Raw genomic sequence first — 10,132 nt, forward strand, 5'->3', positions numbered from 1 at the left:
AGCCTCAGTTTCCTCGTCTGTAAAATGGGGCTTCCCCCTCCGCGAAGATCCCCCTTGCCACAGCGACTCATTAACGCGTTTCTCCTCCTCAGAGCCTGGCAGCAGGGCAGGGCTGTTATCCGCACTGGACAGACAGGAACAGAGGCCAGACAGACTTTGGATCAATGGGCTTTACGCCCCTCAATACTCCTAAGGACCTGAGTCTATGTGACTTGCCCAAGGCCGCGCCAGGGGGCAGTTGCAGAGGAACCAGGGACACCCAGGCCTGTGCCCAAGCCCCTGGGCCAACCTTCCTCCTCTGCCTCCTAGTCCTAGGAGAGGGTGTTAATCAGCTAGTGCTTGGGAGGCGCTTTGGGCTTCTTGGATGGAAGGTGCTAAACCAGTGTTGGAATGAAAGTCCTGCGGGAGGGGACCCTGCTGGCTCTCAATATGCCCCACGGGGTGCACGTGCCTCACAGCCCCATGCACACCTCTGAGGCTGTGCAACACTGACAGTGAAGTATCACTATTAATATGGGACCTTCAGTGAAGCCTGCACCAGTGTGACTGAGGACAGAAATCAGCCTGGCAGGCTCTGTCTCGGTTCCAGAATAATGTGAATGAAAATTGGCAATCTTTTAAGAACACCTTACTGGATGCCCCAAAAGCCAAAATCAAGACTGAAGGTTATACTGGTTAAAAAGCCAGCCTGGTTTAGAGGGGAAGTGCAATATATATATAACTAGTGGAAGAAAGGGGAAGTTGATAGTAATGAATATAAATCAAAAGTTAGGAACTGAAGAACATTGATAAGGGAAGCCAAGGGACACAAGGAGAAATCTGTGACCAGCAGAGTTAAGGACAATAAGTTCTTTAAATATATTAAGAACAAAAAGAATCCTGACAATGGTATTGGTCTATTACTAGATGGAAATGGCAGAACTATCAATATTAATGCAGAAAAGGGAGAAGTACTCAAGAAATATTTCTGTTCTGTATTTGGGGAAAAAACAAATGAGGCAGTCTCCTCATATAGTGTTAATACTCTTTCTATTCCACTAGTATCTCTGGAGGACATTAAACAGCAGCTGCTAAATTCTGACATGTTAAACCAACACGTCCAAGAGTTTTAAAAGAGCTGGCTGAGGACCTTGCTGGACCATTAATGTTGCTTTTCATCAAGTCTTGGAGCACTGGGGAAGTTTCAGAAGACTGGACGAAAGCTAATGTTGTGCCAATTTTTAAAAAGCGTACAAGGGATGACCAGAGTAATTATAGGCCTGTCAGCCTGACAATGATTCTGGGCAAAATAATGGAGCAGCTGATATGGGACTTGATTAATAAAGAATTAAAGGAGGGTAATGGAGTTAATGCCAGTCAACATGGGTTTATGAAAAATAGATGCTGTCAAACTAACTTGTAATCGCATCAAAAAAAGGTACCAAGTTTGGCTGATAAAGGTAACAGCACTGGCATAATACACTTAGACTGCTGTAAGGCGTTTGACTTGGTACCACACGGCATTTTGAGTAAAAACCGAGACCAATATAAAATTACCATGGCACACATGAAATGGATTAAAAGTTGGCTGACCGAGGGCCCTTCCAACTCTGATATTCTATGATTCTATGATAGGTCTCAAAATGTAACAGTAAATGGGGAATTGTGATGGTGGTGGGGGGTTATATTTCCAGTGGGGTCCCCCAGGAATCGGTTCTTGGCCCTAGGCTATTTAACATGTTTATCAATGACCTGGAAGAATCTCGAGTAGGAGTCGAGAGGTGATTTTCCTGCTGTATTTGGCCCTGATGTGATCAAGAAGGATGTTGATAAACTGGAGCGGGTTCAGAGAAGAGCGGTGCAGACACGTCCGTGGTGGTCTCCCCCAAAGTGCTCGTATCTATAATAATGACAACGCGGCAGTGGCTGGGAGATGGGAATAACCTCACGACACTCCTGGGCCAGACAGGATCATAGGACCCCAAAAGACACCCCATGAGGGGAGACTGGGATTGGGACGAGGAGCCTGGGCTGGAGAATAGGCAGGGCAGGGACAGGCTGGAGGGGAAGGGATAGAAGGGATGGCTGGGAAACACCCCAGACTGGCCATCCTTGGAGATTTCAACACTCAGCCCCAGAACTCCTCTCCTGGCTCCCCTACTGTGGACTCTTGCAGGTCGTCTCTGGTTCAGCCCACCCAGCCGGTCACACCTGGGCCCTGCTCTGTGGTCCAGCTGTCAGTGTTGAGGACATCACTGCCCAGCCACTGCCCTGTGCTCACATTCCCCTCACTAAGGCATGGCCAGAGCTCTCCCAGCTGCAATGAGAGACCCGTGGGACAGCACCTCCCCTCCTCCCAGGACGAGGAGTCGAGAATTTGGCGAATCACCATCACTGTACGCTAGCTTCTCCTGTGTGCACGCTGGCCCCAACAGCCCCTCCCTCCCCATCGCCCACATCTCCGAGGTTCCCAACTCCCAGAGCCGGATGGAGAAAGGGGCTAGAAACTCGAACGCCGATGGCAGAAAACGACGACTGCTAAACATAGGATGAAACCGAATGGATCCCGCCAAGCCTACGCTGAGGCTGGATTACAGGCCAAGAGAACCTGCCTAGCAGCCTCCACTGAAGCGGACGTGTCCTGCCCCGAGGAGCTAGCCAGGGTGGTGAACCAGCCTGCATCAGCACTGAGCACCAAGTCCTGTGCAGAGCGATCATCCGACCGCCCTGAAACGATTGCGCACGTTCGGGAATGTCTCTCCAAAAGCCTGGATCCACCTACCCAGAACCCCCAGCAGTCCCAGAGCTCAGCCCACTCACTCCTTGACAGTGACCAGAACGCCTTAAGGACACTAGACCCAAGAGCTGTGAATCCAGCCCTGCCCCTCCCAGCTGGTGGGAGACACGATTCATGGGCAGGGCCCTGCAGGCATACACGCTGAGGGCAGCCCCTGCCCCAGAGACCTCACGGTCTAAAGCGATGGCCCAGGGTGGTCGTTGCACCCATTGTACAGGCGGGGAGCTACGGCACAGAGGGTCGGCGGTACAGCAGGGATTGAAGGCAGATGTCCAGGTCCCGCCCGGTGCCTTCACCTCAACCCCATCCTCTCCCTCTGCATTTCAACCTGTTGAGCACCCAGAACTCCAGCTGGCGCCAGGGGTGCTCAGCACCTCTGAGCATGCGGCAGTTGAGCTCGCAGGGCTAGCAAGTGAAGCTAGCAAGGCCTGTGCCTCATGCAGCGAAGCCAAGCGGCCACATTCAGACTGGGAAAGTTCTTCGAGCCCTTGTCTGAAGGCAGGCGCGATACGTTTGGGCAGGAAGGTGTTACAGATCCATCTCCCCAAGCCAAGTGACTGGATAAGAAATGCAGGAATTTCTCTCCATGGGCTTTTCCTGTTTTCTTTCCTCCCCTTTGCAGCAAAAACACACACACTCCTTATGTAACTGCGCTCCAGATTTCCCCCCCCTCTTGCACGTGCCTTAACCCCTCCAGAATTACTCTGGTTTTCCCTTTCCACGGGATGGCAATGGAGACTGCCTTTGGCTCCTTGAACACTGGCTTTGTCACTTGAAATACTGAACCCCAGCAGAGCGCCTCAGAAATATCCTAGCAATTCTGTTCCTGGAGCTCCGACTAGCCTAGGATGACCTCAGCCCCCGCCCACCCCCACCCCCGCAACAGGCCCTTGCGAGCTCAATTTTCATTTTATTTCAATGATTTCATTTTTTTAGGTGTTTCCTAGTCCCTGCACAGACAATGAGGGCCAAGAGGCTGGGGGAAAGCCATCCAGAATGTGAACTTGCTAGCATATATGTGTGACACTCTGTGTCCCTCTGTTGGTCAGAATCAGAACGGCTAATCTGTGTGTCATATGCTCTGTATGGCTAATCATTAATGAAGATTCCCTCCGTTAGTAAGGTCCTGTGCTTTTGGAAGAGAAGGATCCGAGCTCTAGCTGAGCCCATTTGTACTGTGACGTTCTGAGCACGCACAGCGAGAACGGCCGTACCCTGAAGTCCAAGGTGACTCTATTTCCCAGAAAAGAGAGGATTTGAGAGCACTGATGTAAGCAAGGAGCAGCATCTGCGGTGTGCGCAGCATGGCACCAGCTGCCGAAGCAGTGCTCTCGGACACCCTGTTAGAAGGAAGCGGGACTCCCAGGGTGTGCAAGTAGGACCCGTTCAAAGTTCCCTGGTGGGGGATGAAGCTGTTCATGGCTGGGTCACGGGTTTGAATCTCGCCTGAGCGGTTCGTGATTGAACGTCATTCCCGTGTTGTTAGTCTTGATTGACATGGGAGGGGCGGGGCCTTTGGTGCTGGGCGCTGCACACATAAGTGACCCAGCCACGAGGCTCTCCGTTAGAGAGCAAAGCAGAGGGGACAGGAAATGCAAGCCCTGCTCCTGAGCCGGGGCAGCTGGGTCCAGCAGGGACAGCAGCTTTTAACCAGCCCTTTGCCTGCATTTTAATGCACGTTACAGCCCCGAGCTCAAAGGTTTGGCAAATCGTGGGCGTGGGGGGCTGAGGCCCGCAGGGCTCTGCATTCCAGCCCTCAGTTCTGGGGGATGAGAGCAGCTCCAGGCCAAAGCCTGAGAGGCTCCAGACACCCGAGTGGAGCAGGCGCCCTCAGGCCGTGCACCGCCCCAAACCACGTGAGACTCTTGCAAGCTGGAATTGACACGCAGGAGACAGGGCTGCATTTACCAGCCCCGGGGGCTCGCCTGCGCCTCACCAGGGCAGTGGGAGCCACTCTGAGCACTCCCTTTATTCCCAGCAGGGCCCACAGGGTGGAGAAGGGTCACAACCAGCTGGGGCTGACAAATGGCTGAGACCCTGAAACCACCGGGCTCCAGGCAGTTTGCCCTAGGAACGTGAGTTCCTAGGCTCCACGCTGGGGTAGCTGGTTGGATTCTCTGGCCAGTCATGCGGGAGGTCAGACAGATGATCCAATGGCCCTTTCTGGCCTTCCAGCCTATGCAAAGGGTCTCACAGAGCCCTCACTTTCCAGTTCTACCCTGCAGAGCCCCGGCGGGCCCCAACCACGTACACATCAAGGGCATGGGTGGGGGGCCCACAGCAGCACTCCCCCTCCCCCTAGACAGCATTATCCCCTGGGTGTGCGGGTGTCACACACTCACATTGTCAGACACCATCCTGCTGTCCAGCGCAGGTGCCGGTCCTTCACTGGCTGCCACGCGACTGACATGCTGCCCGGGCGCTGGCTGTAGCCCACAGGCACTGGGAGCTTGGCAGGGGCAGAGCGCACTTGCTCCTGCTGCGAAAGCACAGGCCCCAGAGACTGAGCTACAGGAGAATCTCCGTCCAAGGTGAGCAGTATGGGGTTCATGACACACAGCCAAACAGTTCTGATTCCCTCCAGGTGATGGCGATGACGTACATACACACACACATGCACACACTAGCCCTCGCCCTCTCAGTTATAGGAGTTCTCTCCTCTCTCTCCCCGGAGCTGTGTCAGGGCCGTGCTGCCCTCTGGTGGTACCCAGAGCTGGGGCTTATGCCTGGACTCAGGGAGGAGGGAGGGGTCTTTTGGGCCGAGTGTCTCTGCCCCTCTCCAGAAAGGCTGAGCCCAGAACCCAGGAGAGCAGAGGAGGGTCTGTGCCAATGTGGCAGGGAGGTCCTGCGCTGCTCAGGGAGACGGGAGGCAGAGAGGACTGAGCGTACTGCCTGTCTTGCCCTGGGCGCTGTTCCCACCTGTGGAGCTGGGAGAGCCGCTCGCCCAGGCGGGGGAGCCGGGCGTGGGCAGCTGCTCCCCGCGAGCTGTGCAGGGTGCGTGTGCTCAGTCCCTGGGGGGCGTCTCCTCATGGGCAGGAGTCTGTGGAGCAGCCCAGCCCGGAGGGAGCCTTTCAGACATGCCCCAAGATGACTCAGGTTGGCTACTGAAAATACCAGCAGCAGCATTCAGGGCATCCTGCTTTGCTTGCCCCAACTGCCTTGGATAGGGAGAATCTCTAACTATTACAGTATGGGTGCTAGGCCACACAGTTGGTCAGCCCCCTTTCCACCCAGTAGAGGGCAGTGGGACACAGAAACACCAGCCAGTCAGCTCTAGCAGCATCTAGAGGACTCCAGGGGAAACTCCCCCAACCAGAGGCCAAAGTCTGGTGGTTATCACCACTCCAGTTGGCACAAGGGAGGCTAGAAATCCTGAGCAAGCGCTCAGTCTTGGGAGATGGCTGGCCGAGTTTGTAGACTGGAGAGGGCTGGCAAAGGAGCCTTTGATGGTGTCCCTTTAACTTCCCAGCTGATAGCAGATTTTGTTCTCTCTGGTTTGCTAATCCTCACTGCTCAGCCTGGGCTCTCCTGGAGTGCCAGGAACGGCAGGGGCAGTTTCCCAGCGGGTGAGAACACGGCTAAGGTGGATGAGGTCAGGCCAGGGGATTGGCATGGCTTTGCTGGCTAGCCTCGCTCCAGCCACTGTTCACCCCGGGAGCAGAGGACTGGGGGAGCTCGAGGGCTCTTGGTTGTTGGTGGAGCCAAGCTGGAGTCGGGGCTTTTGGGGGCTGTTGGCTCAGGACTTGGCTCCCTAGGGCAGCATCCAAGGCCAGCGCACGCGGCTCTGAGCCTCCGGTGGTTTGGCTGATCCTGACTCAGCACAGCCAGAGCTTTTATTCATCGCCCCAAAGCGCTGGGAAGAGATTCAAGCTCAGGCCGTATCTGTGGAGCTTGAGCCACTTCCCAAGCCCCTTCCTGCAGCCAGCAGGGCAGGGAATTGTCCTTAAAGGAACAGCGTCGGGGTTCCTTCCGCTGCTGGGCAGCAACCCCCGTTTGTGCAGCGCTGGGTTCCAGGACGCTGCCGTGGGGATTGCTGCTTCCAAGGGGCTGCTGTGTCCGAACTTGCTGGGTCTGGATTAAACCTGGCGAAGACGCTGAGGCCTGACGTGTGGAGAGCCAAGCTGTGGCATGCGGCTCTTCCATTAATCTCTGGCCTCCCCGGATGTCACAGCCGGCACTCAGCTGCACCACAGGGTATGAACTTCTCAGCGGCAGCAGGGACAGCACCTAATTCTTCCTTCTAAAGCCCAGGGCCCTTGCATTTGAGCTAAAGGAGAATCCCCACCAGCTGTTAACAGTATAGGGCCTTTGATACACAGCTGACCAATTCTTAGTATATCCTGGCCAGAGGTGCACATGTAACCCAGGAGACGTGTGGGATACACACACATACCTGCTAGCCAGTGCTTTGTATATTCCTGCTGGCTGCAGCTGCCCCCTGGAAAGTACTTCTCTAGCCCTTGGCATGTAGAGAGCCCTCGCAGCCCCGAGGGAGACAGGCCAGTGTCCGTGGGGAAATGGCAGCATGGGGAGATTGCCCCGTGGACACTGGCGCTCAGATCGGGGGTGGGGGTTATCCCATCAGGCTTGGCCAGTGTCCTTGGTTTGGGAGAAGGCAGGAGGTGGTGCCATCCCGGACAGGAGGGGCAGCCCATGTGTGGGGCGCAGGGCAGAGGAGGGAGGCTGTGGAATATCTAAGGGCTGTCACCGGCAGAGCAGCAGCAGGGCCCCCCAAGCTCCTCCCCCCTTGGCCACTCTCTGCGCCCTTCTTGGGGCTCTCTGGGGCAGGGGTGGAGGGCACAGCCCCCCCCCGCCAGGTATGGAGCTCCCCTCTGGCCCATGGAGCGCGGGGGTTCCCATCCACAGCACCCCCATCTGCTGGCTGCTTTGCCACTGAACCGAGACCAGCCTCACGTTAAACCACCCAGGTCGTGGCCCCCTGCCTGGCATGCTGGCACTGCCCTGGCTGTCGGGGCTGCCCCACAGCTTGGCCCCGGCCCCCTTAACCCCTGCAGGATCCATGTGAGCAAGGCTGCTGGTTCCTTTGGCCAGGCCCCAGTTCCCCACGGCTGTGGAGCCTCAAGGCACGGCTGAGGCTGCGGGCTCCTTTCCAAGGCAAACACTGGTGGCAGCCCGATGGCCACATGGCTCCTGCCCAAACCCGCCGCCACTTCAGCTCTCTTCTGCACAGGGCCCGGAGCCGCATTGGTCCTCAGGGAATCAATTCTGAAGCACTTAGAGGAGAGGAAAGTGATCAGGAACAGTCAGCCTGGATTCACCAAGGGCAGGTCATACCTGACTAATCTAATTGCCTTCTATGAGGAGATAACTGGCTCTGTGGATGAAGGGAAAGCAGTGGACGTGTTGTTCCTTGACGTTAGCAAAGCTTTTGACACGGTCTCCCACAGTATTCTTGCCAGCAAGTTAAAGAAGTATGGGCTGGATGAATGGACTATAAGGTGGATAGAAAGCTGGCTAGATTGTCGGGCTCAACGGGTAGTGATCAATGGCTCCATGTCCAGCTGACAGCCGGTATCAAGTGGAGTGCCCCAAGGGTCGGTCCTGGGGCCGGTTTTGTTCAATATCTTCATAAATGATCTGGAGGATGGTGTGGATTGCACCCTCAGCAAATTTGCAGATGACACTAAACTGGGAGGAGAGGTAGATACGCTGGAGGGTAGGGATAGGATACAGAGGGACCTAGACAAATGGGAGGATTGGGCCAAAAGAAATCTGATGAGGTTCAACCAGGACAAGTGCAGAGTCCTGCACTTAGGACGGAAGAACCCAATGCACAGCTACAGACTAGGGGCCGAATGGCTAGGCAGCAGTTCTGCAGAAAAGGACCTAGGGGTGACAGTGGACGAGACGCTGGATATGAGTCAGCAGTGTGCCCTTGTTGCCAAGAAGGCCAATGGCATTTTGGGCTGTATAAGTAGGGGCATTGGCAGCAGATCAAGGGATGTGATTGTTCCCCTCAATTCAACACTGGTGAGGCCTCACCTGGAGTACTGTGTCCAGTTTTGGGCCCCACACTACAAGAAGGATGTGGAAAAATTGGAAAGCGTCCAGCGGAGGGCAACAAAAATGATTCGGGGACTGAAACACATGACTTATATGAAGAGGCTGAGGGAACTGGGATTGTTTAGTCTGCGGAAGAGAAGAATGAGGGGAGATTTGATAGCTGCTTTCAACTACCTGAAAGGGGGTTCCAAAGAGGATGGCTCTAGACTATTCTCAGTGGTAGCTGATGACGGAACAAGGAGTAATGGTCTCAAGTTGCCGTGGGGGAGGTCTAGGTTGGATATTAGGAAAATCTTTTTCACTAGGAGGGTGGTGAAACACAGGAATGGGTTCCCTAGGGAGGTGGTGGAATCTCCTTCCTTAGAAGTTTTTAAGATCAGGCTTGACAGAGCCCTGGCTGGGATGATTTAGTTGGGGATTGGTCCTGCTTTGAGCAGGGGGTGGGACTAGATGACCTCCTGAGGTCCCTTCCAACCCTGATGTTCTAGGATTCTCGGATCGGTGGCCGTGTCTGTCCAGGGGCGACAGAGGATCAGCAGCTGCACTGCCAGAGTACTGACCCTGCGCCGGGGCCCCGAGTGGAGCCGCTGTGCAACCGGCACCAGGCGGGCAGGGCAAAGAGCTCTTGGCTTGCAGAGGGATGGGCAGCACCAGCTGGCATCTGCACGTTCCTGGGAAGGGGGGGATGTACGTCACCCCCCAGTCCGCACACACCCACACCTATCACAGCATCAGGAACAACAGGACCTGGGGATCTGACACCATTACAATAGGGGTTTGATGGAACCTGTGGGGCCTTTCTGAGATCCCCCTCCCCCAGCCTTTCCCAAGGGCAAATGGCCACATTGTGCGGGTGAGCAGCATGACGCTGGCAGGCCGGGTGCCAGGTCATGCCAAGGTCCCACTGCCCAACATGCTGGGAGCAGCCTGGCTCCCCTGGGTGCTGGGGTGGTTAAACTAGGTACACTAAAAGCTGTGTTATCCGGCACGGTATCAACCCGAAAACTCTATTACCTGGCATTTCTGGCCTCTCCCAATACAAATCTTCAGTCTAGTGACCGGGACCGGCCCACTGCCCAGGAGGTCGTGCAATTGCACATTCTGCACTCCGCTTTTATGCCAAAGAGGCGGAAGACAAGTCAGGAAGCTGCTATCAGGGATTTATTGAAAAAAGCAGCTCCCAGGGTGTGTCATCGGGTCAGTACAGATTCAGCCCAATCTCCTCCACCTGCTACATCTGCGACGATAATTGACGTGGATCCCGAGGCCCTGCAAGGCCCTGGAGGGTTCTGAATCACAAAGAAAGACCCGGTTCTGTTCAGTGTAGTGTAG

This window comes from Lepidochelys kempii, chromosome 4, assembly GCF_965140285.1.
Source record: "Lepidochelys kempii isolate rLepKem1 chromosome 4, rLepKem1.hap1, whole genome shotgun sequence".
NCBI classification, from domain to species: domain Eukaryota; kingdom Metazoa; phylum Chordata; order Testudines; family Cheloniidae; genus Lepidochelys; species Lepidochelys kempii.